The sequence below is a fragment of the Aquarana catesbeiana genome, linkage group LG09 (assembly GCF_042186555.1).
Source record: "Aquarana catesbeiana isolate 2022-GZ linkage group LG09, ASM4218655v1, whole genome shotgun sequence".
In the NCBI taxonomy this organism is placed as follows: domain Eukaryota; kingdom Metazoa; phylum Chordata; class Amphibia; order Anura; family Ranidae; genus Aquarana; species Aquarana catesbeiana.
In genome coordinates, this window is record NC_133332.1 from 280,202,832 (window position 1) to 280,224,305 (window position 21,474).

At 46.1% G+C, this 21,474-nt stretch overlaps 1 pseudogene; it reads left to right on the forward strand.

Annotated features, from left to right (window-relative positions):
• Nucleotides 1-1,080: 1,080 nt before the first annotated feature.
• LOC141109179 (5S ribosomal RNA) lies at nt 1,081-1,199 on the forward strand (annotated as a pseudogene).
• The last annotated feature ends 20,275 nt before the right edge of the window (nt 1,200-21,474 follow it).

Genomic DNA, 21,474 nt, shown 5'->3' on the forward strand with positions numbered 1-21,474 from the left:
TTTTTGATAATACATCCAAAGAAATTCTAGTGGAAAGCACCCCTTTTGCCATTTAAGAAAAGGAGTAAATGTATTTTCCTTTTAAAGCTCCTTCTCCTGTGCCAGCGGCAGCCTCCAGGCAGTCACGGCGGCTTCCACCGTCAGATTCAATCGAATAGGGGGAATTCTTTTGCAGTTCTCAAGGATCTGGCAGGAAGAGTGTCAAGACGAATTGGGAACTTCCTCAATTGCTCCAGGGTACAAAGTTTCTGGAGTTTCAAGAGTTCCCGTCTCCTTGTTTTCTCAGATCAAATGTTACTAAGGATACAGAAAAAAAGAAAAAAAGTGATCCTGGGGGTCCCCATGTAAGAATAGAGGTTGGGGTTTGATTCAAACCTCTTTTTTTCACCGTGCCAAATCCAAATGGACATTCTGGATCTCAAAAATCTAAATTCAGTTCCTGAATATAACCACTCTTTTTTCGTATGGAGTCAATCCAAATCAGTTATCTCCATCCTACAAAGAGGAGAACTTCTGGTGTCAATCGACATCAAATATGCATACCTCCACATTCCCTCGCTCACTAGTAATATCTACTTTTCAAGGTGGAAAGTCTTCATTTTCAGTGTGTAGCTCTGCTTTCTGGTCCAGCTACTGCACACTGAGGGTTTACAAAGGTTCTGGCCCCTCTTCTAACCAGATTAGGGGCCCAAGGTATACCGATTATGGTTTACCTAGTCGATCTGTTCTTGATAGACCGGTCGGTAACCCGTTTAGACCAAAGTATGGTCACCACATTCAACTTCCTGGAATATCTAGGTCGGATTCTTTAAAACCATGAAGAAGGCTAAAATACTTGGGTCCAATCATGGGTACACCCAGAAAAGGCTATTCTTACCCCTGGCAAAGATCAGTGCCATAAAGGATTTGATTTAGGTGGTCGAAGCAAGATAAATTTCTTCTATTCAACTTTGCATGAGGTTGTTGGGAAAGATGGCCGTTACTTATGCTCAGTTTCATTTGAGACTGCTGCAAAACAGTATCCTATCGGCTTGGAACAAAGGGTTCAAGCTTTACATTCCCAATGTGTCTGACTCCAAAGCCTACGGCCACATCACCCTGATGGCACCCGATCTCGTCTGATCTTGGAGGCTAAGCAGGGTCGGGCCTGGTTAGTACCCGGATGAGAGACCACCTGGAAATACCAGGTGCTGTAGGCTGGGTGCGCTGGAGCCTCAGTTTATGGTTAATATCCAAAAATCTACTAAGGGGAAAATCCTTCCTTCAGTTACCTGGGAAGTGGTAACAACGTATGCCAACCTTTTTTTGTTTAGGCTGGGGAACACTCCTGGAAGAGGCAACTGTCCAAGAGAAGTGGCCCAGATCAGAAATGGCCATGCCCATTAACATTTTAGAAATTCAGGCAGAGTTCTTGGTCCTGAGGGCCTGAACGTTCAGTTTACAGTATTGTCCTGCCAGGATTCAATCTGACAATACCACAGCAATGGCCTATATTAATCACCAAGGCGGCTCAGAGAAATGTGAATCATATCCTATCTTGGGCAGAAAACAATGTACTTTGCCTATCGGCAGTCTTCATTCTAGGGATAGAAAATTGGCAGGCGGACTACTTGAGTCGCCAGAAGTTGTTCCCAGGAGAATGGTTCCTTCACCCCGATATCTTCCTGTCAATATGTCAAAAATGGGGGATCCCAGACATAGATCTGTTTGCGTCCAGGTTCAACAAAGAAATTGAAAACTTTGTGTCAAAAACAAAGGATCTATTAGCATGCGGAACAGATGCCTTGCTATTCCTGTGGAATCGGTTCTCATCAATTTATGCATTCCCTCCTATTCTGCCTGCATCCACGACTTCTTCACAGGATCAAGCAGGAAGGGAAGTCATTGATTCTTGTGGCCCCCAGTGAAATCTTGGTATGCAGAGAACGTAAAGATGGCAGTAGGGGACCCATGGATCCTACCATCATGGCCAGACCTTCTCTCGCAAGGTCCGGTGTTCTATCCTACTTTACAAACGCTAAATTTAATGGTCTGGATATGGAGACCTACACTCTGAAGAAGCATGGGCTGTCAGGTTCAGTAGTTTCTACCTTGGTTAATGCAAGGGAGCCGGCCTCCATAATTATATATTATGGACAAAAAGAAAAGAAAAACAAGGGTGCCCCAGCCTTGTGCATTATCCTTTGGATGTGTTTTATTAAAAGTAGATAGGAAAACTACTCACAAACATCAGAAAAAGACGAAAAAGACCCCCTAAGCGGGGCTTTAATGCAGCCAATGATACAAAAGAATAATAAGATGTCAAATTGATTTATTGGTACAAAAATTATTAAATAAGATTGATGACTTCTGACATTGGAAGTCAAGACATAAACTGTGGTACAAAAAAATTTGTTAAAAAGCCAGCAACAATATATATTACAATGTATCCAAAGCAACCAGATCAAATTTACTATTGATGTTCTGACGCGTTTCGACCTTGGGGGGGTCTTCTTCAGAGGACAGATGATTGACAACTGTGGAAGTGTAAACATACATCACAAGATTTTTAAACAACCAACAACGTACAACTTGATGCAACATTAGCAGTCAAAGGGTGGCAAAAAATATATATACATATGATAGTATACAATAAATACATAACATTTATATCTGTACATGTTACATCTCTGTGCATTGTATATATTTACCAATTAGATTGCTTCTGATGGTTGGCCTGGTGTGGGGAAGTCAACACCTCCCCCCTCTCTCTTCTCCTCTCCGTCCGCCAGACGGTGAACTAACCCCCCCCGGGGGAAGCAAACACCAAGTAAACGCACCTTACAAGGGATCACACAGAGGCTCCCCTTATAGGACCAGGGGAGGAGGGGGAATGCCCGCACTGCACCTGTAGTCAAGTAACAATAGTACTGGGTTGGAAACAAAGAACGTAACAGGGATTTCTTATTCTCAAAATCAATGAGCAGGTATTGAGTTGGCAATAAGTGGAATAAATGTGCATAAGGGTTTGTGGACAGGTCCATAGGTGTGCAGGGGGGGGGGGGAGGGGGGGAGGGAAAGGAAAGAAGTGAGGGGATGAGTGTAGGGCAGGGAAGGAAAGGAAGAGGACAGGGATGAAGGGCTCCTGCAAACCGGTATGGACTGTCCACAACCAAGAAGGGTATGTGGGAAATTGCCAGTGATCAGACTGGGAGATAAATGAAACAGTTGTAAGGTGCAGGAAGATCAGCCTACCATCGCTGAAAGGAGAAAAGATTGGACTAAAAAAGTGAGGGAAAGAGGTGATAGGGAAAGGGGGGAGGGCGCCAGGGATGTGATAGTGTAGGAGGGTGACACAACAAAGTAAAGAAACAAATGAGTGACAAGCAACAAACCAAAGGTGATGAGTGTAAGTGCCAAAAGGAAAAAGTATGATAAGAGCAGTCAGAGTTACCTTAAATAAGGAACAGTGGTAAAATAGGAATGCCAGCAATTCTGAAAGATTACGAGCATGATGGCATTGTTAGATGAATAAATCAAAATAGCGAGTGAAAGATAATCATATAAAATAGCAGGGAATCAGTAGGGCACAGCATCAGTTACTCACCAATCAGCCTATACCAGTAGTGTGCGAGTGTTCGGCGGCAAGTGGAGGTTGAAATGAACCTCCTCTGCCGCCCGATTAATTTATCTAAATGCTGATTGGTATTTATTGCTTGCAGATGCAGACATTAACCCACTCCTTGACTTACCCCCCAGCAAGAGGAAGGGGTGGCGCCTATGGGCGCCTGCTGTGTGACCCCCCCGGGGTTCCAGGGAAGAGATCCTTCCGGGAACACCCGACGCCTCCGCCGCAACTGCGGGGCGCTGTGACGTCATGCGCATGCACACTGCGTCATGCGTGCGTGAGCACGGCGCCCAGAGGGGATCCGGAACGCCGCTGGCAGGGAAGAGGAGAGTGTCCACAGTGGGTGCTGCCACCCGGTGGACGCATCAAGAAGGCGCAGGGCCCTTGCGCCAACCCTCTTACCCTGCCAGGAAGGCGGGTATGACTGGAGTGCGCCCCCCGGGACGGGGACACCGCCTCACGCATCCCAGAACTACCTGAGCACCTTCCCACCAGGGGGATGGACAGATGGAGGGAGACTGTGGGAGGAAGAGGGAGAGGATGGGGGAAGGGAGAACCATCCACATGTCCTGCTTCATAGACAATAACAGAGATCCACTTCCATACAAATAGTGAAACATCCCTGTTGCCTCTAGAGCATGTACTGTCTACAAGTCGCCACTGCCGACAAGAGTATATTATTGCATAAATGATAAAACATAACATGATTTATTATAATAAACATAAAAAAGCAAAAAATAAGACATGAACGGTGAACTAACTTTTCATTGAAAAGTAATACTCCTATGGGGATCTAGAAATGATGATTGATTATTAAAACAACAGACACAGGCACCTCACCAGTTTATATCATTCAAATTGAGGGATAGAAAATGTGACTGGAACATTGCACATGATCCAATCTCATTATCATCCCCAACACACATATGGAGCAGGGATATTCCATGGGGGACATTGTTTGAACAGATTTCCTTAGGCTGACATCAGGGCTACATGAAAAGATAGGTGGGACTGAGAGCCAATCCCAAATTTGTTATTTCCAGTGGTTTTTGTACCAACCCGAAATTCAAAGAGGGATAGAATTCCTCCTAGTGTATAACACCATTGGGTGATGTACTTCTCAGCATTGGACCAAGATCCAGAATATATTTGGGATGGATTCTAAGCCCCATCATTGTTTGATTCGTTTAATGTGTCTTGCCGGAGGAAAACCCCTGCAAGAAAGGAGCAAATGAGATGGATTCGTTTAGGCCTGGAGGACAAGTGGCCTGTAACTGAAATATCCATCTCTGCTCTTTCTGTAGCAAGGCCTTGTTCCAATCGCCACCTCTATGAGGAATGTGCATTCTGCTGAGGGCCATGAAGGTCACTTTAGGAACTCTGTAGTTGTGTGCTGAAATTACGTGTCTCCCAATTGGGAGATATGGGTTTCCCACCTGCATACTATATATGTGTTGGGAGATGCGTTTCCAGAATTCATGCCTTATTTTCCCCACATAGTAGGAACCACATTCCATAAGGTAGACCACTCCGCGTGTGTGACAATTTACGAAGTGTGTGGGTGTTAATGTGTTTCCATTGGGGAGAACGGGAGTTTTTTCTTAATGACTGGACAGTAAGAGCAATGTCCATATGGGAAGGAGCCAACTGCGGGGCAGTGTTTGTGTCTTGTAGTTTCGTTCTTATATTCGCTCTGGACCAATCTGTCCTTTAATGACACTGCTCTTTTGTATGTAATGGCTGGTTGTTCAGAAACAAAGTTTCTCAATTTGGGATCATCCGTGAGGATGCTCCAATGACGTTTTATGATCTTTTTAATGGCTGAATGTTGTCGTGAATATCTCATTGTTATGCGGGTGAGACTACATTTGGGACTTTTGGAGGGTTTTTGTTGGAATAACACCTGAGATCTTGATTGTCTGCTTGATTGTAAGCTTTTTTAAGAAAAGATCGGCTGTATCCCCTTTCTAGTAGTCGGGACTGAAGCTCTCCAGCTTCTTTTTTGAAAAAAACGTCATTTGAACAGTTACGGCGGAGGTATTGCCCATAAGGGATCGAATTTTTGAGCGGTGGAGCAACCTCCACTTGCCGCCGAACACCTGCACACTACTGGTATAGGCTGATTGGTGAGTAACAGTTGCTGTGCCCTACTGATTCCCTGCTATTTTATATGATTATCTTTCACTCGCTATTTTGATTTATTCATCTAACAATGCCATCATGCTCGTAATCTTTCAGAATTGCTGGCATTCCTATTTTACCACTGTTCCTTATTTAAGGTAACTCTGACTGCTCTTATCATACTTTTTCCTTTTGGCACTTACACTGATCACCTTTGGTTTGTTGCTTGTAACTCATTTGTTTGTTTACTTTGTTGTGTCACCCTCCTACACTATCACATCCCTGGTGCCCCCCCTTTCCCTATCACCTCTTTCCCTCACTTTTTTAGTCCAATCTTTTCTCCTTTCAGCCATGGCAGGCTGATCTTCCTGCACCTTACAACTGTTTCATTTATCTCCCAGTCTGATCACTGGCCATTTCCCACATACCCTTTTTGGTTGTGGACAGTCCATACCGGTTTGCAGGAGCCCTTCATCCCTGTCCTTTTCCTTTCCTTCTCTGCCCTACACTCATCTCATCACTTCTTTCCTCCCCCCCCCTTCCCCCCCCCTGCACACCTATGAACCTGTCCACAAACCCTTATGCACATTTATTCCACTTATTGCCAACTCAATACCTGCTCATTGATTTTGGGAATAAGAAATCCCTGTTACGTTCTTTGTTTCCAACCCAGTACTATTGTTACTTGACTACAGGTGCAGTGCGGGCATTCCCCCTCCTCCCCCGGTCCTATAAGGGGAGCCTCTGTGTGACCCCTTGTAAGGTGCGTTTACTTGGTGTTTGCTTCCCCCGGGGGGGTTAGTTTACCGTCTGGCGGACGGAGAGGAGAAGAGAGAGGGGGGAGGTGTTGACTTCCCCACACCAGGCCAACCATCAGAAGCAATCTAATTGGTAAATATATACAATGCACAGAGATGTAACATGTACAGATATAAATGTTATGTATTTATTGTATACTATCATATGTATATATATTTTTTGCCACCCTTTGACTGCTAATGTTGCATCAAGTTGTACGTTGTTGGTTGTTTAAAAATCTTGTGATGTATATTTACACTTCCACAATTGTCAATCATCTGTCCTCTGAAGAAGACCCCCCAAGGTCGAAACGCGTCAGAACATCAATAGTAAATTTGATCTGGTTGCTTTGGATACATTGTACTGTATATTGTTGCTGGCTTTTTAACAAATTTTTTTGTACCACAGTTCATGTCTTGACTTCCAATGTCAGAAGTCATCAATCTTATTTAATAATTTTTGTACCAATAAATCAATTTGACCATCTTATTATTCTTTTGTATCATTGGCTGCATTAAAGCCCCGCTTAGGGAGTCTTTTTTGTCTTTTTCTAATGCATCGTATGGGGTGCGCAGCCCTGCTATTTTTTGTCCTCTGAGTGTCCCCTTTTTTCCTACTCAAAAACATCTATGGAAATCTTGCAATGTAAATAGTCTCCGAATGACAGCAATAGGTATAAGACAAATGATGAACTCCAGAGGTCACAGAGGAGATAACAGGGGCCACTGCTGGCTCACGCGTTTTGAAGGATAACTTTCTTTCTCAGAGCCCAGCAGTGTGACCTCCTTCAGCAGTCCTTATATATAGACAAGGTAATATGTATAAAAACACTCCGCTCTATAAAGGACAAAGGTGAGTAAGCAGCAGCATACGTTGTGACAAGCAACTGAAGATAAAATTAAAAAATGCAGCGCTAAACAATAATAAAACTAAAGCCACATACATAAGTCCATGTAAGGGTGTTGATTAAACAATAGTGAAGAAATAATGAGTCCAAAATGAAAAAATAGTAGGTAAATCAAGTGTTAACTCGTGTTCATATATAATAAGCAGAACAGTAATGGATCCAGTCAGTCCACTTGGTAATATTTTTTCCAGATTGAATGACCAGGATCACCGCATGGATCAGTTTGCCTTGGCGTTACAAATGCTCCTGAGTCGCACGGCTGACCTAGAATCTTCCACTATGGCTGCTCTGGTACAACCTGTGTTGCAGGCTGTCCCTGCTGCTGCTCCAGTCTCTGTGCAGGCACCCGCCTTGAGTATAACCTCTATAAGAGGCATGTCTGGTTCCGCTCCGCTTCCCCAGCGATTTGGGGGTGATCCAGTTCAATGCAGAGGGTTTCTCAACCAGGTTGAGATATACTTTGAGATGCTGCCCCAGGCATTTCCCATAGACAGAAGCAAAGTGGGTTTTGTGATATCTTTGCTTTTTGAGAGAGCCTTGGCCTGGGCAAACCCTCTATGTTGAGAACTGTTGCTGATTACGCCATTGAATTCCATACTCTGGCAGCAGAGGTTGCTTGGAACAATGAGGCCCTCGTGGCTGCCTTCTCTCATGGTCTCTCGGATAACATCAAGGATGAAATAGTACCCACTGAGCTGGAGAGGTTGATCATATTTGCCATCCTCATTGACTCTAGACTCAGAGAAAGACTCTCTATTAAGGCTGGCGCAAGCCTCCTGTACATTTGTCTCCAAGCTTTGCAGTCCCAGCCTTGCCTCCCCCACCTCGCATGCCTCCTGGTACCGAGTCGGTCTGTGAAGATGAACCCATGCACTTGGGCTTCACGCGTCTCTCTGTGGATGAGAGAGCCCTTAGGAGGAGGGAGAGATTGTGCCTTTATTGTGGCCAGACTGGTAACTTTTTGAAGTCTTGTCCTACCCATCCAGTGAACGCCCGAACCTTGAGGTCCTGTCACGGACAGACCCTAGGTGGCATTGTTTCATCTCCAGTTTCCCAGAAAGATAAGCCCCTGGTTTTGGTTACCCTGTCTTGGGCTGAGTCATCCGCTGTGATACAGGCTCTAATCGACTCTGGGGCTGCAGGCCTGTTCATTGATGCTGCCTTTGTATCGAAACACTTGATTCCACTGCAGCTGCGTGGCACTCCACTTGCCAATGAGGCTCTTAACGGGAGACCTCTACAGCCTGCCCATGTGACTCAAGAGACTGTTCCGTTGTCCATGGCCGTAGGGGCCCTTCACCATGAGATAATCCAATTCCAAGTTATTTTCTCACCTGTGTTTCCTCTGGTTATTGGTTATCCTTTGTTACAGAGGCACAACCCTTCTTTTGATTGGCTCCATGCTGGGGTTCTGTCCTGGTCGCCCCAGTGCAGTGATAGATGCTTCCAGAAGGTAGCCAAGGTCCTGTGCACCTCTTCACTCTCCTCCCTGCTGGAGGAGTATCGTGATTTTAGCGATGTCTTTGACAAAGGTCAAGCCGGTACTTTGCCTCCACACCGGTCATATGATTGCGCAATTGACCTTCAACCTGGTGCCATACCCCCTCGTGGCCGGGTTTACCCTTTGTTGATATTGGAGGATAAGGCCATGGAGGAGTATGTTGCAGACGCACTTTCTCATGGTTTCATCCGCAAATCCTCGTCTCCTGCTGGTGCTGGTTTCTTTTTTGTGAAGAAGAAGAGAGGTGAACTGAGACCTTGTATTGATTATAGGGGTCTCAATCTTTTCACGATTAAGAATGCCTATCCCATTCCATTGATTACGGAGTTATTTGACCGCCTCAAGTGAGCAACGGTTTTCACGAAGCTTGATTTGAGAGGGCTAGCATATAGAAAAGAACCCAGTATTGCTACCAGGGTTCAAAAGATGGCTACTTTTGCAACAGGAAGTCTAAATCAAATTGGTTCCATTAAAAATACAAAGTTTATTAAATATGCTAATATCAATAGAGGCAAAGCCTCCCGAATCTAACAACATATACTTGGTAAGAAAGTGCAAACAACTTCACACATCATGCTTCCCGGGTCCCATCCACAGAAGGGATATCCCGGAAAGAAATCGATGTATGTGCAGACACAAAAAGACAGAAATAACACACACACGGCACTACAAAGACAATTAAACAACACCCCCCCCCCACAAAAAATACACAGACAGTCCGGACACCAGCCTTTATATATTCACAGGAAAAAATGCCAAGTTGCAAAATCGCATGGAAAATTTGGAAAGGATATTCATACCTATCTGTAATCAAAAATTACCAAATCATGCAAATTTCCTGTGAATACCCCCCGGGGGAAATAAAAATTCATATTTTCTATACAATGATACTAGAAATTTCCCCTAGATTGAAAGAGGTAGGGATAAATTTGATGGGATAGGTCTCACTGACTGAGTGATTCTTAATATTGGAGGCCAGTTTTAATCTCACTGCAGAAGGAAAAACTCCTTAGTTTTGCCGGAAACGAATCCTCAGGTTATTGGTCAAACGTCTTTTACCCAGAAAGAATAAGGGGCTTCATGCGTGATTTCGTAACCCCCGAGAAAAAATCCTCCTGAAGGATGATTAATTGATTATCACGATGGAAGTGAGCACATTAGCCTTTTTCCAATATCAGCTCAGAATGGGGAATAGCAAACAAAGTCCCATTCTCAATAATATATCCATAAAGTGGCTTATGGGCCACAGACAACCAGAGGTAAATTCAAATACTTTAATGTATTGGTTTAGACTTCCTGTTGCAAAAGTATCCATCTTTTGAACCCTGGTATCAATACTGGGTTCTTTTCTATATGCTAGCCTAGTTCTTTTAGCTACAGCAGCAGCACCCAAAATAGGTTTCACATACTACGGACTTCTTAATAACCATAGTTGGTGTTTGGTTCCGCGGGATTAGCTTTTCTTTTTCTGTCTTTTTTCTGTTGATTTGAGAGGGGGCATACAATCTCGTCAGGAATAAGGAGGGCAACAGGTGGAAAACTGCATTTAATACCAGATCAGGTCATAATGAGTATCTCGTAATGCCTTTTGGCCTTTGTAACGCTCCGGCAGTTTTCCAGGAGTTCATTAACGATGTCCTCCGAGATTTGTTGCAGTTATGTATGGTGGTTTATCTCAACGATATCCTCATATTTTCCAAGTCCCTGGAGAGCCACCACACAGATGTTTGTCGTGTGCTTCAGAGACTACGAGAGAACAATCTCTATTGTAAATTGGAAAAGTACGAATTCTATTGTGAACAGGTGAAATTCCTGGGCATTGTGTCATTTCCACTGCTGGTTTTTCGATGGACCCAGAGAAAATTTCAATGGTCCTACAGTGGCCTCGACCCATGAGTTTACATCCTCTGCAGCGTTTTCTTGGCTTTGCCAACTATTATCGGAAGTTTATTCGTAATTTCTCGCCTCTGGTCAAGTCCCTGATTGATATGACCAGGAAAGACGGCAACCCACAGAGTTGGTCTCTGGAGTCCATTAAGTCCTTTGAGAGTCTCAAGGCTGCCTTTGTTTCTGCTCCTGTGTTGGCTCACCCTGATCCTACGTTACTATTTATCCTAGAAGTTGATGCTTCCGAGACTGGAGTTGGTGCCCTTCTGTCTCAATGTCCAAACTCTGAGTGCGCTATGCATCCATGTGGCTACTTTTCCAAGAAATTGTCACCGGCAGAGTGCAATTATGAGATTAGTGACAGAGAGCTGTTGGCGATCATTTTAGCCTTGAAAGAATGGAAACATCTCCTTGAAGGTACCACTGTGTCGGTTCTCATTCTTACTCACCATAAGAATCTCACATTCTTGTCTGAGGCTAAGTGCCTCTCTCCCAGAAGGGCGCGATGGACTCTTTTCTTGACGAGTTTTAATTACATTGTCTCATTCTTACCCGGTACTAAGAATGTAAGGGCTGACGCCTTGTCTTGACAATTTTCCTCCACTTCCAAGATGGAGTCGGTTCCGGTTCCTGTGATTCCTCCTGATCGTATTCTGGCTACGGTTCGCACCAGTCTTACTACTCCTTTGGGTCACAAAATTCTTGCTGCTCAGGTCGATGCTCCTCCTGAGAAACCTTATGACCGCTGCTTTGTTCCTGAGAGTCTCCATACTGCCATGCTCCAGACTTACCATTCTCCCAAGGCTGCTGGCCACCCTGGGAAGAATCAACTCTTTTGGGCCATTTCCCAACAATTCTGATGGGCTAGTCTACGTGCTGATGTAACCGCCTTTGTAGCTGCCTGTTCCGTGTGTGCTCAGAGTAAGACTCCATGACACCTTCCAGTGGGCCTTCTACAACCCATATCCAATGGAGAGAGGCCCTGGACCCACCTGTCTATGGATTTCATTAAGGAGTTACCCAACTCCCAGGGCACCACAGTTATCCTTATGGTGGTTGACCGGTTCTCAAAAATGTTGCATTGTATTCCACTCAAGAAGTTGCCTACTTCTAAGGAACTGGCTTCTATTTTTGCTTGGGAGATCTTCCGCTTACATGGGCTACCCAAGGTGATTGTCTCAGACAGGGGTAGTCAGTTTGTGTCCCGGTTCTGGCGAGCCTTTTGTGCACAATTGGGTATTCAGCTTGCTTTCTCCTCTGCGTATCACTCGCTGTCTAATGGGGCTGCAGAACGAGCCAAGCATTCCTTGGAGCAATTCCTACATTGCTATATTTCTGACCATTATAACAACTGGTCAGACCTCTTACAGTGGGCGGAGTTTACTCACAATAGTGCCTTGAATTCAGCTTCCCATTTGTCGCCGTTTATGGTGAACTATGGTTTCCAACCTTCCGTGTTGCCTGTCTTGTTTGTTCTGCAGAGTATTCCTGCGTTAGAGGAGCATCTCTGTGGTCTTCGTTCCACTTGGGCACAAGTCCAGGAGGCTTTGTGACATGCTAACGATAGGTACAGACTCCATGCTGACCGCAGACACCTGCCTGCGCCTTCCTACCAGGTTGGGGGCAGAGTCTGGCTGTCGTCTTGCAACCTCCAACTTCATGTTCCTTCTTTGAAGTTTGCACCTCGGTTTATTGGACCTTTCACAGTGACTTAGCTGTTGATGATCTGCTCGTCAGTCCTGCCTACTTAAAGCTGTCCAGCTCACTTCATCTCTGCCTTTGGTCACATCAGAGACTTTTTTCTGCGTTCCTGTTGAAGACTTGCTCGGCTGATGTCCCTTCTGGCTTCTGATCCTGCTTGCTTTACTACTATGTTGCTCTCCGACATAGGCATTGGCTGACTACCCGATCCAGTTACTGAACTCTGGCTATGTATTGACTATGCTAACTCTGTTTACCTTTTTATTATTATTAAACAAGTGTGATTAACTGTACTTCTGTCTCAGTCTGATTCATGGTTTCTGACAGGGGAAGACTTCTGCAGTTCTCAGGGGTCTGGCAGGAGGAATTTCAAGACAGATAGGTGGTCTCCATAAAAGCTCTAGGTTACAAACTAGATTTCAGAGAATTCCCGTCTCCTCGTTTCCTCAGGTCAAATGCCCCCAAAGATCCAGAGAAAAAGAAGTCTCTCTTTCAAGCGTTAGACCGACTTTTGTCAAAAAAGTGATCATGGTGGTCCCCATGGAAGAGTAGGGGTTAGGGTTTTATTCAAACTTTTTCATGGTGCCAAAACCAAATGGAGATGTCAGACCCATTCTAGATCTCAAAGATCTAAACCAGTTCCTGATTATCTGCTCTTTTCGCATGGAATCAATCTGATCAGTAGTCTGCATCCTACCAGGGGGAGACCTTCTGGCATTAATCGACAATAAGGATACATACCTGCATGTACCTGTTTTCCCTGCTCACCAGAAATATCTGCGTTTCGAAGTAGAAAAGCATCATTTTCAGTTTGTAGCCTTGTCTTTCGGTCTAGCTACTGCACCTTGGGTGTTTACAAAACTTCTGGCCAGATTAAGGACTCAAGGTATAACGATATTAGCATACCTAGACGACCATCTCTTGATAGACTGGTCGGTAGCCCGCTTGGATCAAAGCATGGTCACCACAGTCAACTACCTGGAATTCCTAGGTTGGGTCCTCAACCTAGAGAAATCTTATTTAAAGCTAGTAAGAACATTGGAGTACTTGGGTCTAGTTATAGATTAGGGATGAGCTTCGCGTTCGAGTCGAACCCATGTTCGACTCGAACATCGTCTGTTCGCCCGTTCGCCGAATTGCGAACGATATGGGCCGTTCGTGCCAAATTCGTGTGGCGCGTCATGGCCCATAATTCACTGTTTCATCGCAGTGCATTGCTGGCTGATGATTGGCCAAGCATGCACTATGACCCGCATGCTTGGCCAATCACAGCGCTGTCTGAACAGAGAGCCGTAATTGGCCAAAGCCAAGGAGGCTTTGGCCAATTATGGCTCAGGGGATTTAGCACACGCCCCACACTATATAAGGCCGCCTGCACGGCGGCCCTGTGTAGTGTGTGTTCATTTGATTTGAGTTAGATAGATTAGGCAGAACAGTCAGTCAGTTAGCTGCACTTACAGTGTATTGTGTATATATATGCATCCCAGGTGTTGCATATATATATATATATATATATATATATATATATATATATATATATATACACTGTATTCAGTTTAGCTAGATCCGTTCCTGTTATCTTCTTACTGACAGGCAGGCTTGTCTTGTTACAGTATTTACAGCTACCTGAAGAAAATTGCTGGTGTTCTTTTGATCCTATTAGTACCACAGTCAGGCAGCTAGACTATTTACAGTTAGTGCAGTGCGTCCTGCTCACAGTGTTCAGCTAAAACTACAAGTTAGTGGGGTGAGTCCTGCTCACAGTGTTCAGCTAAACCTACAAGTTAGTGGGGTGCGTCCTGCTCACAGTGTTCAGCTAAACCTACAAGTTAGTGTGGTGCGTCCACCTCACAGTGTTCAGCTAAACCTGCAAGTTAGTGCGGTGCGTCCTGCTCACAGTGTTCAGCTAAAACTACAAGTTAGTGCGGTGCGTCCACCTCACAGTGTTCAGCTAAACCTAGAAGTTAGTGCGGTGCATCCTGGTCACAGTGTTCAGCTAAACCTACAAGCTAGCGTAGTGAGACCAATGCACAGTGTTCATCTAAAGCTACAAGTTAGTGCAGTGCATCCTGCTCACAGTGTTCAGCTAGATCCGTTCCTGTTATCTTCTTACTGACAGGCAGGCTTGTCTTGTTACAGTATTTACAGCTACCTGAAGAAAATTGCTGGTGTTCTTTTGATCCTATTAGTACCACAGTCAGGCAGCTAGACTATTTACAGTTAGTGCAGTGTGTCCTGCTCACAGTGTTCAGCTAAAACTACAAGTTAGTGTGGTGCGTCCACCTCACAGTGTTCAGCTAAACCTAGAAGTTAGTGCGGTGCGTCCTGCTCACAGTGTTCAGCTAAAACTACAAGTTAGTGCTGTGCGTCCTGCTCACAGTTTTCAGCTAAACCTACAAGTTAGTGTAGTGAGACCTCTGCACAGTGTTCATCTAATGCTACAAGTTAGTGCGGTGCATCCTGCTCACAGTGTTCAGCTAAAACTACAAGTTAGTGCAGTGCGTCCACCTCACAGTGTTCAGCTAAACCTAGAAGTTAGTGCGGTGCGTCCTGCTTACAGTGTTCAGCTAAAACTACAAGTTAGTGGGGTGCGTCCACCTCACAGTGTTCAGCTAAACCTACAAGTTAGTGCAGTGCGTCCTGCTTACAGTGTTCAGCTAAAACTACAGGTTAGTGTGGTGCGTCCTCCTCACAGTGTCCAGCTAAACCTACAAGTTATTTATTTTCCAGCTCTGCACAGTGTTCAGCTAAAGCTACCTGTAGAAGGTTGGTGGTGTTCTCATACTACAGGCAGGCAGTTGATTTTGCTAGCTGCAGTATCAGTACATATATATATATATATATATATATATATACATATATATATATATATATATCCCAGCTTAGTGCAGCTACAGGCCATTAGTATGTCTGGAAGGCCAAGAAGGAGAGGCAGACAGTCACAAGCCAATAAGAGAGGGCAAGCAGGCTCTGTGTCTAGTGCTGGTCGTGGAGACGGTGCATCCTCATCAGCACATGGCCGTGGGACACGCTTGGCCTTTTTTTCGGCAGCTGGCCGTGTTGAGCCGCAACATGCGGAAGACTTGGTCGAGTGGATGACCAAGCCATCCTCATCCTCTCTCACCCATGCACAGGGTACTTTGTCTGGCAAAGCAGCGGCCTCTTCCCTTGGCTCAATGTCATCAGTGACTCCTTCCCTAGCCCCACCATGTCCTCCTGAGGAGTCCCTCGAACTGTTTGACCACAGTGTTGGGTACATGCTCCAGGAGGATGCCCAGCATTTGGAAGGCTCTGATGATGATACTGAGCTTGATAAAGGCAGTAATGTGAGCATGGACAGAGGGGGTGCCCAAGAAGGACAGCAATCTGGCAGTCATGCTCCCCCTGCTGCAGCATACTGCCAGGTTTGCTCCAGTGATGAGGAGGGAGGGGATGATGAGGTCACTGACTTAACGTGGGTGCCTGATAGGAGAGAGGAGGAGGAGGAGGCGGCACATCACCAACGAGGCAGGATGCCCTCCAGGGGCCAGCCTAAGGGCAGCACCTTGACTGCACCACACCCCAAAGCTCCACATGTGCAGGGCGCTGCAGTCTCTGCGTGTTATTCAAAAAGTTTTTTGGTGTGGGCCTTTTTTGAGACGAGTGCATCAGATCGAACCGCTGCTATTTGCAACATATGTCTCAAGCGTATCTCGCGTGGCCAAAACATCTCCCGCTTGGGTACCACATGCTTGACCAGACATATGTTGACCTGCCATGCAGTTCGTTGGCAAGCGTATCTAAAAGACCCACACCAAAGAACAAAGAGGACCTCTCCTTGCTCCTCATCAGCTGAGATCTCCAACCCCACTATACCTTCAGTCCTCTCTGAGACCTGCACTGACAGGAATGAAGGTGTAGAATTAGGTGTGTCACAGCCAAGTACTTGCGGGCAATCTGCTTTTGGTACACCGAAGTCAAATTGTACCAGGCAAATTTCCCTGCCCCAGCTGCTGCACCACCGAAAGAAGTTTGCTCCCAGCCATCCACATGCCCAGCGGTTGAATGCTAGCTTGGCAAAATTGCTAGCACTTCAACTGCTGCCTTTTCAGTTGGTAGACACTGCCCCCTTCCGTGAGTTTGTGGAATGTGCGGTTTCTCAGTGGCAGGTACCCAAACACCACTTTTTCTCAAGGAAGGCGATTCCGGCTCTCTACCGGCATGTGGAAGGCAATGTCCATGCCTCGCTGGACAGAGCGGTCAGTGGTAAGGTGCTTATTACCGCTGAATCATGGTCCAGCAGGCATGGACAGGGACGTTACCTAAGTTTCACCGCGCATTGGGTGACTCTGCTGGCAGCTGGGAAGGATGCAGGACAAGGTGCAGTAGTGTTGGAGGTTGTTCTGCCACCACGCCTCCAAAGTGCTAATGATTGTGACACACCTCTCTCCTCCACCCCCTCCTCTTCTTCTTTCTCCATGGCCTCTTCCTGTGCTTTGTCCTCGGAACCAGCGGTGCTCCGTAGCCGTTCAAGGGGCTACGCAAGTACGCAGGCCAAAAGATGCCATGCGGTGCTTGAGCTGGTGTGCTTGGGGGACAGGAGCCACACTGGGGCAGAGGTTCTGTCAGCTCTGCAGGGGCAGGTTCAGAGGTGGTTGACGCCACGCCAACTTAAGGCAGGAATGGTGGTTTGCGACAATGGCACCAACCTCCTCTCTGCCCTCCGACAGGGACAAATGACCCATGTGTCCTGTTTGGCTCACGTCCTTAACTTGGTGGTGCAGCGGTTCTTGGGCAGGTACCCGGGCTTACAGGATGTCCTGAGGCAGGCCAGGAAAGTCTGTGTGCATTTCCGCCGGTCATATAATGCCAGTGCTCGGCTGACGGACCTCCAAAAGGAGTTTAACCTGCCCAAGAACCGCCTAATCTGTGACATGCCCACCAGGTGGAACTCAACGTTGGCCATGCTGCAGTGGCTGCACACGCAGCAGAGGGCCATCAATGAGTACCTGTGCGACTATGGCACTAGGACAGGGTCAGGGGAGCTTGGTTTTTTTTCCCCACGCCAGTGGGCCATGATCAGGGATGCATGCACTGTCCTGTCACCATTTGAGGAGGCCACGAGGATGGTGAGCAGTGACAGTGCATGCATCAGTGACACTGTCCCCCTTGTCCACCTGTTGGAGCACACGCTGCATGGAATAATGGACAGGGCACTTGAGGCAGAACAGAGGCAGGAAGAGGAGGACTTCCTTAGCTCTCAAGGCCCCCTTTATCCAGACAGTGTTCCTGCATGCCCGCCGATCACACAGGAAGAGGAGGAGGAGGAGGAGGAGGAAGATTGCGTCAGTATGGAGGTGGAGCCTGGCACTCAGCATCAACAGCAGTCTTTAAGGGATCAGTCCCAAGAAACACATGGACTTGTACGTGGCTGGGAGGTGGTGGCTGCGGACCATGTCATCCTTAGTGACCCAGAGGACTCCGGACCGAATGCCTCAGAAAACCTACGTTGCATGGCCTCCCTGATCCTGCAAAGCCTGCGTAAGGATCCTCGTATTCGTGGTATCAAGGAGAAGGACCAATACTGGCTGGCAACCCTCCTTGATCCATGTTACAAGGGTAAGGTTGCGGACCTTATCTTGCCATCGCAGAGGGAGCAGAGGATAACACATCTTTGGGAGGCCTTGCAGAAAGGTCTGTGCAACGCATTCCCAGAGACTGGGAGGTTACAAACTCCTGTTTCTGGACAACGTGTTGCTGAGGCTTCGGTCAGTCAAAGAAGGAGCGGTGGAGAAGGTGGCCGTCTGACCGATGCGTTCAGACAATTTTTTGGTCCGCAGCCCCAAGGTATGATCGGTTCCAGCAACCATCGCCAGCGTCTGTTTTACATGGTGCAGGAATACCTAGGGGCAAGATCTGACTTGGACACCTTTCCCACCGAAAATCCTCTGGGTTACTGGGTCTTGAGGATGGATCACTGGCCAGAGCTTGCACAGTATGCAATTGAGCTACTGGCCTGTCCTGCATCCAGCGTTCTTTCGGAACGCACATTCAGTGCTGCTGGAGGCTTTGTAACCGATCACAGGGTGCGTCTGTCCACCGACTCGGTCGATTGACTGACCTTCATAAAAATGAATCAGTCTTGGATCACCACCAGCTACCAAGCACCTGATGCTGATGTAACCGAATATTTTTTTTTGAAATCTCAGATCCCTTCAAAGACTGATGCTGAGTGACTATCCCTGAGTAATTATCCTCTTCCTCCTCAATCATCACGCTGATAGCTTGTAAGAACATTTTTGGTTCTGGGCGCTACCACCACCAGTGCCTAAGGCCCAATTTTTCAGCCCCTGTTTAACAGGGGCGTGTAATTACAATTTTTGATGCAATACTTTGCAGCAGGGCTCGTTTCTGCGTTACAACTAGAGTATCTGTGAGGAGTTGCAGTGTTGTGGCACCAGCACCAGTGCCTAAGGCCCAATTTTTCAGCCCCTGTTTAACAGGGGCCTGTAATTACAATTTTTGATGCAATACTTTGCAGCAGGGCTCATTCTGCATTCCAACTAGAGTATCTGTGAGGGGTTGCAGTGTTGTGGCACCAGCACCAGTGCCTAAGGCCCAATTTTTCAGCCCCTGTTTAACAGGGGCGTGTTATTACAATTTTTGATGCAATACTTTGCAGCAGGGCTCATTTCTGCGTTCCAACTAGAGTATCTGTGAGGGGTTGCAGTGTTGTGGCACCAGCACCGGTGCCTAAGGCCTAATTTTTCAGCCCCTGTTCAACAGGGGCATGTAATTACAATTCTTGATCTAATATTTCACAGCAGGGCCCATTTCTGCACCCACCAAGAGCGAGTGAGGACTTACAGTGTTGTGGCACCACCACCACCACCAAAGGCCCAATTTTTCTGCCCTTGTTCAACAGGGGCATGTAATTACAATTCTTGATCTAATATTTCACAGCAGGGCCCATTTCTGCACCCACCAAGAGCGAGTGAGGACTTACAGTGTTGTGGCACCAGCACCACCACCACCAAAGGCCCAATTTTTCTGCCCTTGTTCAACAGGGGCATGTAATTACAATTCTTGATCTAATATTTCACAGCAGGGCCCTGTGAGGGCTTACAGTGTTGTGGCCACAACAACACCTAAGGCCCAAATTTCTGCTGAGTATATAGGGCAGGCCCCTACTAAACATCTAACTTACAAACGACTCCTACTTGCAAACGGAAGGAGACAACAGGAAGTGAGATGAAATCTACCCCTAGGAAGGGAAATTCTCTCCTGTAAGAGTTAATATGGGAAAAACATTTCTCCTTTCCACCGATGCTTTCCAATCCTTGTTCCACAAAAAACCCCAAATTTTCAAAAAACATTTGTCATTGGGACAAAAAGTGAGGTGAAATCTTCTGAAGAGGAGGAAAGACAGCAACACAAATGTCACAGGGGTGATAACCCTTCCCTATGTTTTCCAAAAAGCTTAAAAAAGATTTTTTGGCTAGAGCTAAACACGTTAAAAATGTACCCATTAAAAATTACAAACAGATTCTACTTAACAACAAACCTACAGTCCCTGTCTTGTTTGAGTATATGATGATAGGCTCAGCAATGGCATGCAATGCCAAGCTGCTGCTAACAAAGCAAACAGAATTTTGGCATGCATTAAAAAGGGATCAACTCCAGAGATAAAATGATAATTCTCACACTCTACAAGACACTGGTCCGGCCGCACTTAGAGTATGCTTTCCAGTTCTTTGCACCAGTCCTCAGGAAGGATGTAATGGAAATGGAGCAAGTACAAAGAAGGGAGACACAGCTAATAAAGGGTCTAGAGGATATTAGTTATGAGGAATGGTTGCGAGCACTGAACTTATTCTCTCTGGAGAAGAGACGCTTGAGAGGGGATATGATTTCAATATACAAATACCATACTGTTGACCCCACAATAGGGATAAAACTTTTATGCAGAAGGGAGTTTAACAAGACACGTGGCCATTCATTAAAATTAGAAGAAAAGAGGTTTAACCTTAATCTACATAGAGGGTTCTTTACTGTAAGAGTGGCAAGGATGTGTAATTCCCTTCCACAGGCGGTGGTCTCAGCAGGGGGCATTGATAGTTTCAAGAAACTATTAGATAAGCACCTGAACGACCGCAACATACAGGGATATACAATGTAATAATGACATATAATTACACACATAGGTTGGACTTGATGGACTTGTGTCTTTTTTCAACCTCACCTACTATGTAACTATGAGGATATTGCCTTTGGGTGCAGTGTGATGCAGGCAGGAGTATAGGTCCTCAGGTCTGATTGCACCCTACTTTTTTGGTGTCCCCTCCCGTCAGATAGCATTGCTCTGGGACATCCCATACAGTAATTACTGTGGCTCTGTGTCCCGTGATGTACGATAAAGTAAGCTTACCTGTAAAATCCTTTTCTTGGAGTACATCATGGGACACAAAAGTCCCTCTCCTCTTTCTGGTTACATGTGTATTGCTTTGCTACAAAACTGAGGTACTCCCAGTAAGGGGAGGGGTTATATGGGGAATTGAAATTCCTGTCTAGGGTGTGCCAGTGTCCATCACCTGAAGGTGCCATATAACCCATACAGTAATTACTGTGGCTCTGTGTCCCGTGATATACTCCATGAAAAGGATTTTACAGGTAAGCTGTTATAAAAATCCTATCTTTTTGTTCAAGGGTGCGGCCAGCAGAACACTCCCAACATGCTTCGTAACAACTGGTTTCTCCCCGCTCTGAGCTGGAATCCGGTCGCGTCCGCTTGGCTGTCCCCGTACTCCAATCCGGTTGCTACCAAGTCTGCTCAAGCAATTCCCGGTTCAGTGGTCCTCCCGCAGGTACTTGGACATTACTGTTCACTGTTCTCTTTATTTTGACTGATCCACAGCTTTAGAGTAATGGACCCCAAGGTCTGAAAAGATATTGTTCTTTTGGTCAGAGGGAGTA